An 8,383-nucleotide genomic window follows, 5' to 3' on the forward strand; every position below is an offset into this window, starting at 1 on the left:
GAAGGTGCAAGACAGTTATAGCATACAGGCAGGGCCCAGGCGCGAGAGTGAGGAATAAGCCAATGTTTGACAGATTTAAGCAACTTGGCCAAATTGATAAGGTTGGTATGGGCAAATCGAGGTGGCGGGTCCCAGTCCACAGAGCATATCAAAACAGCAGGGCAAGAGAGCAAGGCGTGACCTGATGTTTGGCCAGTTAAAGCACTGAGCTAGATTGATCAGGGTGTTGGGGCCAGGAGAGAGGGACGGGCTGCTGTTCATCTCACCACCTGGCGAGGTTTACTTGCCTCTGCACTGAACTGAGGCTGTGGCCTGCAACGAGTGGGCTCTTGGATCGGCTGTGACTGGCTACAGATTCACTTTCGTGAACTTCACTTCTGATTGTTATTTGCTTATGTTTATTGTTTGCACGGTTTGCTTTCTTTCCTGCATATTGGGTGTTTGATGGTCTTTTAAAATGGGTTCTATTGGGTTTCTTTGTTTTGTAAGGAGACAAAACTCAATATTCGATATAGTCTATATACTTTGATGATAAATGTTCTTTCATCAACCAAACTCTTTCCCCACCCCCATATCCACAACTTTTCTATTCTCCATGTGCTTATCTAAGAGTTTCTTAAATGCCCTTAATGTAGGTGTCATGGTAGTGCAGCAGTTAGCACGGTGCTATCGCCACTCAGGGTGTCAGAGTTCGCAGTTCAATTCCAAGGTCATCTGCACCTCCCCCCCACGGAATGCATAGTTTTTCTCCACAATGCAAAGATGTGCCGGTCAGTCGATCAATGTAAATTGTCGCGTGATTAGGCTAGTGTTAAATCAGGCGTTACTGAGTGGTATAGTTCGAAGGGCCAATTCTGTGCTGTACCTCTAAAAAAAGTAAAATGAAATAATGTGTTGGCCTCTGCCACTACCCCTGGCAGCTAGTCCCACCACTCACTGTGTGAAAAAAAACAACCTTTGACATCCCTCCTATACTTACCTCCAATCATCTTAAAGTCGTGCCCCCTCAAATTAGCCATTTCCACCCTAGGAAAATGTTTCTGGATATCTACTCTATCTATGCCTCATATCATCTTATACACCTCTATCAAGTCACCTCTCAGCCTCCTTCACTCCAAAGAGAAAACCCCTAGTTCCCTCAGCCTTCCCTAATAAGGCATTCCCTCTAGGCCAGGCAAAATCCTGGTAAATCTCCTCTGTAGCCTTTCCATCTTGCTTACTATCTACCTTTATTCTTAACTACCTGGTACAGTAGCATAGTGGTTAGCACAACACTTTACAGCTTCAGTGACCCGAGTTCTATTCCTGCCACTGTCCATGGGGAGTTTGTCCATTTTCCCCGTTACTGCATGGGTTTCCTCCCACAGTCCAAAGACTTATCAGTTAGGCTTAGCGGGTAGTGGGCTTGCTATATTGGCACCAGAAGCATGCCAATGTGTGTGGGTTGACACTAGCACTTCCTTGCACTGTGTTGGTCATTTATGCAAACAATACATCTCATATTTTGACATTTTGGTGTACGTATGACAAATAATCCTTAATCTTTACTCGACATAAAGTGTGCCCATTATCTTTACTTCCTCAAACAATAGGAATTCTGCAGATGCTGGAAATTCAAGCAACATACATGTATCTTTACTTCCTCAGTAGGTTAAGGAGATTCAGCTCATCACCAAACCCCCTAACAAACTTCTGCAGATGTCCTGTTGAAAGTATCCTGCTTGGTTACATCACGGTCTGTACAGAATGTACCGGAATGGAAGAAGCTGCAGAGAGTCGTGAACTCAGCCCAATCTATCACAGACACATCCCTCCCCACCATCGGTAATTTCTATAAGAGACGCAGTCTCAAGAAGGCAACGTCCACCGTCAAAGAACCCCACCATCCGGGCCGTGCCATCTTCAAACAACTCCCATTGGGCAGGAGGTTCAGAGGCCTGAAGTCCCACATCATCAGGTTCAGAAACAGCTACTTCCCTTCAACCACTTGGTTCTTGAACCAACCAGCACAACCCTAACCACTGCCTCAGTACAGCAACACCGACACCACTTTGCACTATAATGAACTGTTTCTATATGTGTTTTTTTCTTGTAATAAATTGTATGCAACTTCTGTTACATTTTTTCTGCATCTGATGCTGTGTTCCTGTGATGCTGCTGCAAGTAAGATTTTCATTGCACTTGTGCATACATGGACTTCACAAATGGTATGGAGGTGCCAATGCACAAGATCAAAAGAAACTGCAAACCCAGCCATCTCCATCATGAGCACTAGCCTGACCACCATCGAGAACACCTTCAAAAGGCGATGACTCAAGAAGATGGCATCCATCGTTAAAGACCTTTACTTTCCAGGAAATGCCCTCTTCTCATTGCTATCATCAGGGAGGAGGTACAGGAGCCTGAAGACATACACTCAACATTTAGGAACAGTTTCTTCCCCTCTGCCATCAGATTTCTGAACGGACCATGAGTCAATGAGCACTACATCACTGTTTGCTCTCTTATTTATTTTTTGTATTTCTGATTGTAAGTTATGCTATTTTTATGTAGTGCACTGTACTGCTGGTGCAAAACAAACTTCATGATCTAGGTCAGTGATCATAAGCCTGATTCTGATCTAATTCTGAATTGTGCACCTGACAATATTCTCAATTTTGACTTTGACTACTAAATCTAAAATGCAACAACCAGCTCTGTAACTACAACCATGGAGTTAAAGAGCCCCCCCCCCAACAAGGTCGAACTGGAGACGGTGTTTCATGTTCACATTCTTGTAAAAGTTAGTAACTAGATATTCAAAGACTATTGGAAGGGCACCAGCCAGAAAGGAGAATAGATGGAGTTTTGTAGCAAACTGGGATTAGTTTGTGAAGAACAGTGTCAAAGTTTGGTCTTCAGGGAAAACAGCACATAATGATTAAGTTAGGGTGGATGTGTGTGAGTGCCTGTAACATGATAGTAATAGTTGGTTTCATTGAGAAATATAATGCAAATATAATCTTGGGAAATATAGTAACTATGATACTTCAGATCATCCCAGAGGCAGAGGCAGAAATAAACAGGAGTTACAGAGAGATAGTCACCCCTAAGAGTCAGGAGACAGGTAGCTGGGTGACTGTCAGGAGAAGGAAGGGGAATAGACAGAATGAGCAGAGCACCCCTGTGGCCGTTCCCACCAATAATAAGTACATCGTTTTGGATATGGTTGATGGGGATGACCTACCAGGGACAAGTTGCAGTGGTTGCGTCTCTGGCACCGAGACTGGACCCTCAGCTCAGAAGGGAAGGAGAGAAGGGAAGCAGTAGTGATAGGGGATTCGATAGTCGGAGGGACAGATAAGTCCTTCTGTGGAAGAGGTCGAGAATCCCGGATGGTCTGTTGCCTCCCTGGTGCCAAGGCCCGCGATATCTCGGATCGAATTCTCAGTATTCTCAAGAAGGAGGGTGAGCAGCCAGATGTTGTAGTCTATGTAGGGACCAATGACGTGGGTAGGAAGAGTGAGGAGGTCCTGAAAGGTGAGTTCAGGGAGTTAGGTGCAAAGTTAAAGGACAGAACCTCCAGGATAGCAATCTCAGGATTGTTACCAGTGCCACATGTAGGCGAGTTTAGAAATAGTAAGATAGCGCAGAACATGTGCCTGAAGACATGGTGCAGGAGAAGGGCTTCAGATTTATAGATAATTGGGCAGTTTTCCAGGGAAGGTGGGACCTGTTCCAGCTGGACCGTTTACATCTGAACTGGAAGGAGACAAATATTCTTGCAGGTAGGTTTGCTGGAGAGGCTCCAGTGGATTTAAACGAGATACAAGGGGGGAGGGGAACCAGAGTGTAGGAACAGATGAATAGGAGAAGGAAGAAAAAGAAAATAATAAAGTTGTTTGCACCATTAGTGATAAACAGAGAGTAAGAGGTGGAAAATTTCTTCAATGCATTTATTTTAATGCTAGGAGCATTATAAGAAAAGTGGATGAGCTTAAAGCATAGATTGATACCTGGAAGTATGATGTGGTAGCTATTAGTGAAACATGGTTACAGGAGGGGTGTGATTGGCAACTAAATATTCCTGGATTTAATTGTGATAGAATCAGAGGTACAAGAGGGGGAGGTGTTGCATTGCTTATCAGAGAAAATATTACAGCGGTGTTCTGGCAGGTGTGACGCCAAACAAAGCTATTGGATGATTGATGCTAATGAGAGAGATGAAAGACAATGGAGAAACGTTCAAAATGCTAATAAGGGAGGAGAGAGGGATTAACAGAAAAGAAATACAATTCAGAATATTGACAGACCGGTTGCTTTGAACCTGAACTGTTTGAAGTTTGATGGACAGGCGATACCCCAGCAGGGGGATAAAAAGAACAGGTTTGCACAGGACACCACGAGACCATGAGATAATGAGACGCTGGAAAGAGCGGTGTGTCCCCACAAGTTGGTGTGAGTTTGGAGGTCCGGTTCGCGGGAACAGACCATAGGCTCACAGGGTGTAAAGGTATGATCGGTGGGAACCTGGGGTGTGTGTCCGCCCTTTCCTGGGTGCCAGGTTCGCCGCAGAAGAATAATCATATCCGGAACGGAGGGGTCACAGTCGATGACCACAGCAGAATAGAAGACATCAAAAAGGGTCTGCCCGAAACCAACTGTGAAGACATCAAAGGTCTGACTGAACCAAATTGCACCCCCACCGCCCTCTCTCCAACGGCACAACAGCGATTACTGCGAACTGTACTAAGCTGAACTGAACTCTGCGTCACTTAAGACTGATCATTTTACCCCGAGACTGTGATAGAGCTTGGTTGATCCCTATTACCCTAGTTCTGTGTACATGTATGTATTATCATTGCTAACCTGTTGCATTTATATCCTTACGACTAGAGTACTGTGTATCATTTCTTTAATAAAACTTTATTAGTTTCTAGTAATCCAGACTCCAATGAGTGGTCCATTTCTGCTGGTTTGGAAACCCAGTTACGGGGTACGTAACATAAGTGGGGGCTCGTCCGGGATTTTGAACGCCAAATTTGGGACTGGGTAAATTGATTGGGTTAAAATTCCCAAAAGAAAGAAAGGACAAACAGCAGAAATGGAGATTGAGGAATTTCTAAAGGCGCCAACCTCAAAGGCATTACAGGGTGCCAGGAAATCAGAATTGGCGACTGTTGCAAAACAGTTGAATCTTTATAAGGGGAAGCCAACAATGAGGAGAGCGGAGATGCACAGAGCTATCATTGAGCATTATATATCTAAAGGTGTGTTTCCCCAAGGGGAGCTGGAGGTGGTATCTATGGGCAAACCTGGTGGAGAAGCAGTACAGCTGCAGATGGAAAAATTGAGACTCGAGCACGAGTTCCGAGTAAAGCAGCTAGAACGAGAAGAGAAGCAGTTAGAACGGGAAAAGAGAATAAAGCAGTTAGAATGAGAAGAGAAGCAGTTAGAACAGGAAGAGAGAGTCAGGCAGTTAGAACGAGAAGAGACAGAGAAGCAGAAGGACAGGGAATTTGAGCTGGAGAAGTTAAGGATGACGCTAGAGAGGGGCCAAATGCCGAACCAAGGTGGAGGGTTCAGGGTGACCCAGGAGGTTAGGCTGGTTCCCCCATCTGAGGAGGCCGATGTTGATCGGTACTTTCTACATTTTGAAAAAGTTGCTGCAAGTCAGGACTGGCCGAGGGATAAGTGGGCTGTTTTGCTTCAGAGCGTACTTAAGGGGGAGGCTCAGCAAGCTTACTCAGCATTGTCCGCAGAAGATGCCCAGAGGTATGATGTAGTGAAAGAGGCTATACTCAGGATTTATGAGTTGGTCCCGGAGGCATACCGGCAGAGGTTCCGGAATGCGAGGAAGCACGTATTTAGAGTTTGCCCGTGAGATGCAGATGTATTGTGAGTGTTGGTGCACCTCGAAGGGGGTCACTAGAGATTATGACAGACTGCTACAGCTAATACTGATTGTGCAATTTAAAGGTTGTGTCCCTGAAGGTATGAGGCCCTATCTAGATGAGAAAGAGGCAGAAACCTTAGCCGCAACTGCTAAGTTAATGGATGAGTATGCATTAACACACAAAGCAAAGTTTACCCCGAGTAAAGGATACGAGAAGGGTAGTCGAGAGGGCGGAGAAAGTCCACTGGAAAAGCCAAAAAGTAAGCTGGGGACTAGTGAGAAGGATAAGGAAGACATGAAGCAGTTTGGTAGGAAGTCTCCTGGGGTCGTATGGTATAATTGTAGGAAAGCCGGTCACTTTGCGTCCAGGTGTTTTGCCCCAAAGAAGGAGACGGGGGAAAGGAAAAACGATGACTCCGACTGGCTGTATTGAGCTGACAAACAAACCGCCAGGAGAGAAGAGGTCTGATAGAGCTCAGGAAGGGCGCGAGAAGTTTATTTTGGCTGGATTGGTGTCGGTGAAGGAGCGGTCAAACCCAGTTCCAGTACGGATCTGGAGAGACAATGGGGCTTGTCAGTCATTGATCTTAAGGAGTGTGTTAGACTTTAGTTCAGAGACCGAGACTGGGGAGGTCAGGGTGATAAAAGGCATTGGGAAAGGGACTGAAGTAGTACCTTTGCACCAGATGCACCTAAAAAGCGACTTGGTCTCCGGACCGGTCACGATAGGGGTGAGGCCCGAATTACCGATGGAAGACGTGGAGGTCTTACTCGGTAACGACCTTGCAGGCTGAGAGGTGTACCCAGCAGTAAAGCTGACGAGCAAGCCTGCCAGGATTGAGGCCCCGACCATGGACTCACAGGTTTATCCCGTTTGCGCAGTAACTCGGCGCATGTCCAGAAAGGCTGCCGAAGCGAATGTAGATCTAGCTGAGATGTTTTTACCAGCCTTGTACCAGGAGGGGTTAGAAAGTGAGAAGAAGGAGCATAGTGGAGCGGAAGGAAGTGAGGGAGTTGAGGTAGATTTATCATTAGCAAGGAAGGAATTTATACAGGCACAGGAGCGAGAAGAGAAGCTGATGGTTTTGATGGAGACAGCTCTCTCCAAAGCAGAATTAAAAAGGGAACCAGTGGGCTATTATAGAAACATAGAAACATAGAAAATAGGTGCAGGAGTAGGCCATTCGGTCCTTCGAGCCTGCACCGCCATTTATTATGATCATGGCTGATCATCCAACTCAGAACCCAGCCTTCCCTCCATACCCCCTGACCCCTGTAGCCACAAGGGCCATATCTAACTTCCTTTTAAACATAGCTAATGAACTGGCCTCAACAGTTTGCTGTGGCAGAGAATTCCACAGATTCACCACTCTCTGTGTGAAGAAGTTTTTCCTAACCTCGGTCCTAAAAGGCTTCCCCTCTATCCTCAAACTGTGACCCCTCGTTCTAGACCTCCCCAACATCGGGAACAATCTTCCTGCATCTAGCCTGTCCAATCCCTTTAGGATCTTATACGTTTCAATCAGATCCCCCCTCAATCTTCTAAATTCCAACGAGTACAAGCCCAGTTCATCCAGTCTTTCTTCATATGAAAGACCTGCCATCCCAGGAATCAATCTGGTGAACCTTCTTTGTACTCCCTCTATGGCAAAGATGTCTTTCCTCAGATTAGGGGACCAAAACTGCACACAATACTCCAAGTGTGGTCTCACCAAGGCCTTGTACAACTGCAGTAGTACCTCCCTGCTCCTGTACTCGAATCCTCTCGCTATAAATGCCAGCATACCGTTCGCCTTTTTCACCGCCTGCTGTACCTGCATGCCCACTTTCAATGACTGGTGTATAATGACACCCAGGTCTCGTTGCACCTCCCCTTTTCCTAATCGGCCACCATTCAGATAATAATCTGTTTTCCTATTTTTGCCACCAAAGTGGATAACTTCACATTTATCCACATTAAATTGCATCTGCCATGAGTTTGCCCACTCACCCAACCTATCCAAGTCACCCTGCATCCTCTTAGCATCCTCCTCACTGCTAACACTGCCACCCAGCTTCGTGTCATCCGCAAACTTGGAGATGCTGCATTTAATTCCCTCATCCAAGTCATTAATATATATTGTAAACAACTGGGGTCCCAGCACTGAGCCTTGCGGTACCCCACTAGTCACCGCCTGCCATTCTGAAAAGGTCCCGTTTATTCCCACTCTTTGCTTCCTGTCTGCTAACCAATTCTCCACCCACACCAATACCTTACCCCCAATACCGTGTGCTTTAAGTTTGCACACTAATCTCCTATGTGGGACCTTGTCAAAAGCCTTTTGAAAATCCAAATATACCACATCCACTGGTTCTCCCCTATCCACTCTACTAGTTACATCCTCAAAAAATTCTATGAGATTCGTCAGACATGATTTTCCTTTCACAAATCCATGCTGACTTTGTCCGATCATTTCACCGCTTTCCAAATGTGCTGTTATCACATCCTTGATAACTGATGTGAAGGAG

The sequence above is a fragment of the Mobula hypostoma genome, chromosome 8 (genome assembly GCF_963921235.1).
Source record: "Mobula hypostoma chromosome 8, sMobHyp1.1, whole genome shotgun sequence".
In the NCBI taxonomy this organism is placed as follows: Eukaryota; Metazoa; Chordata; class Chondrichthyes; order Myliobatiformes; family Myliobatidae; genus Mobula; species Mobula hypostoma.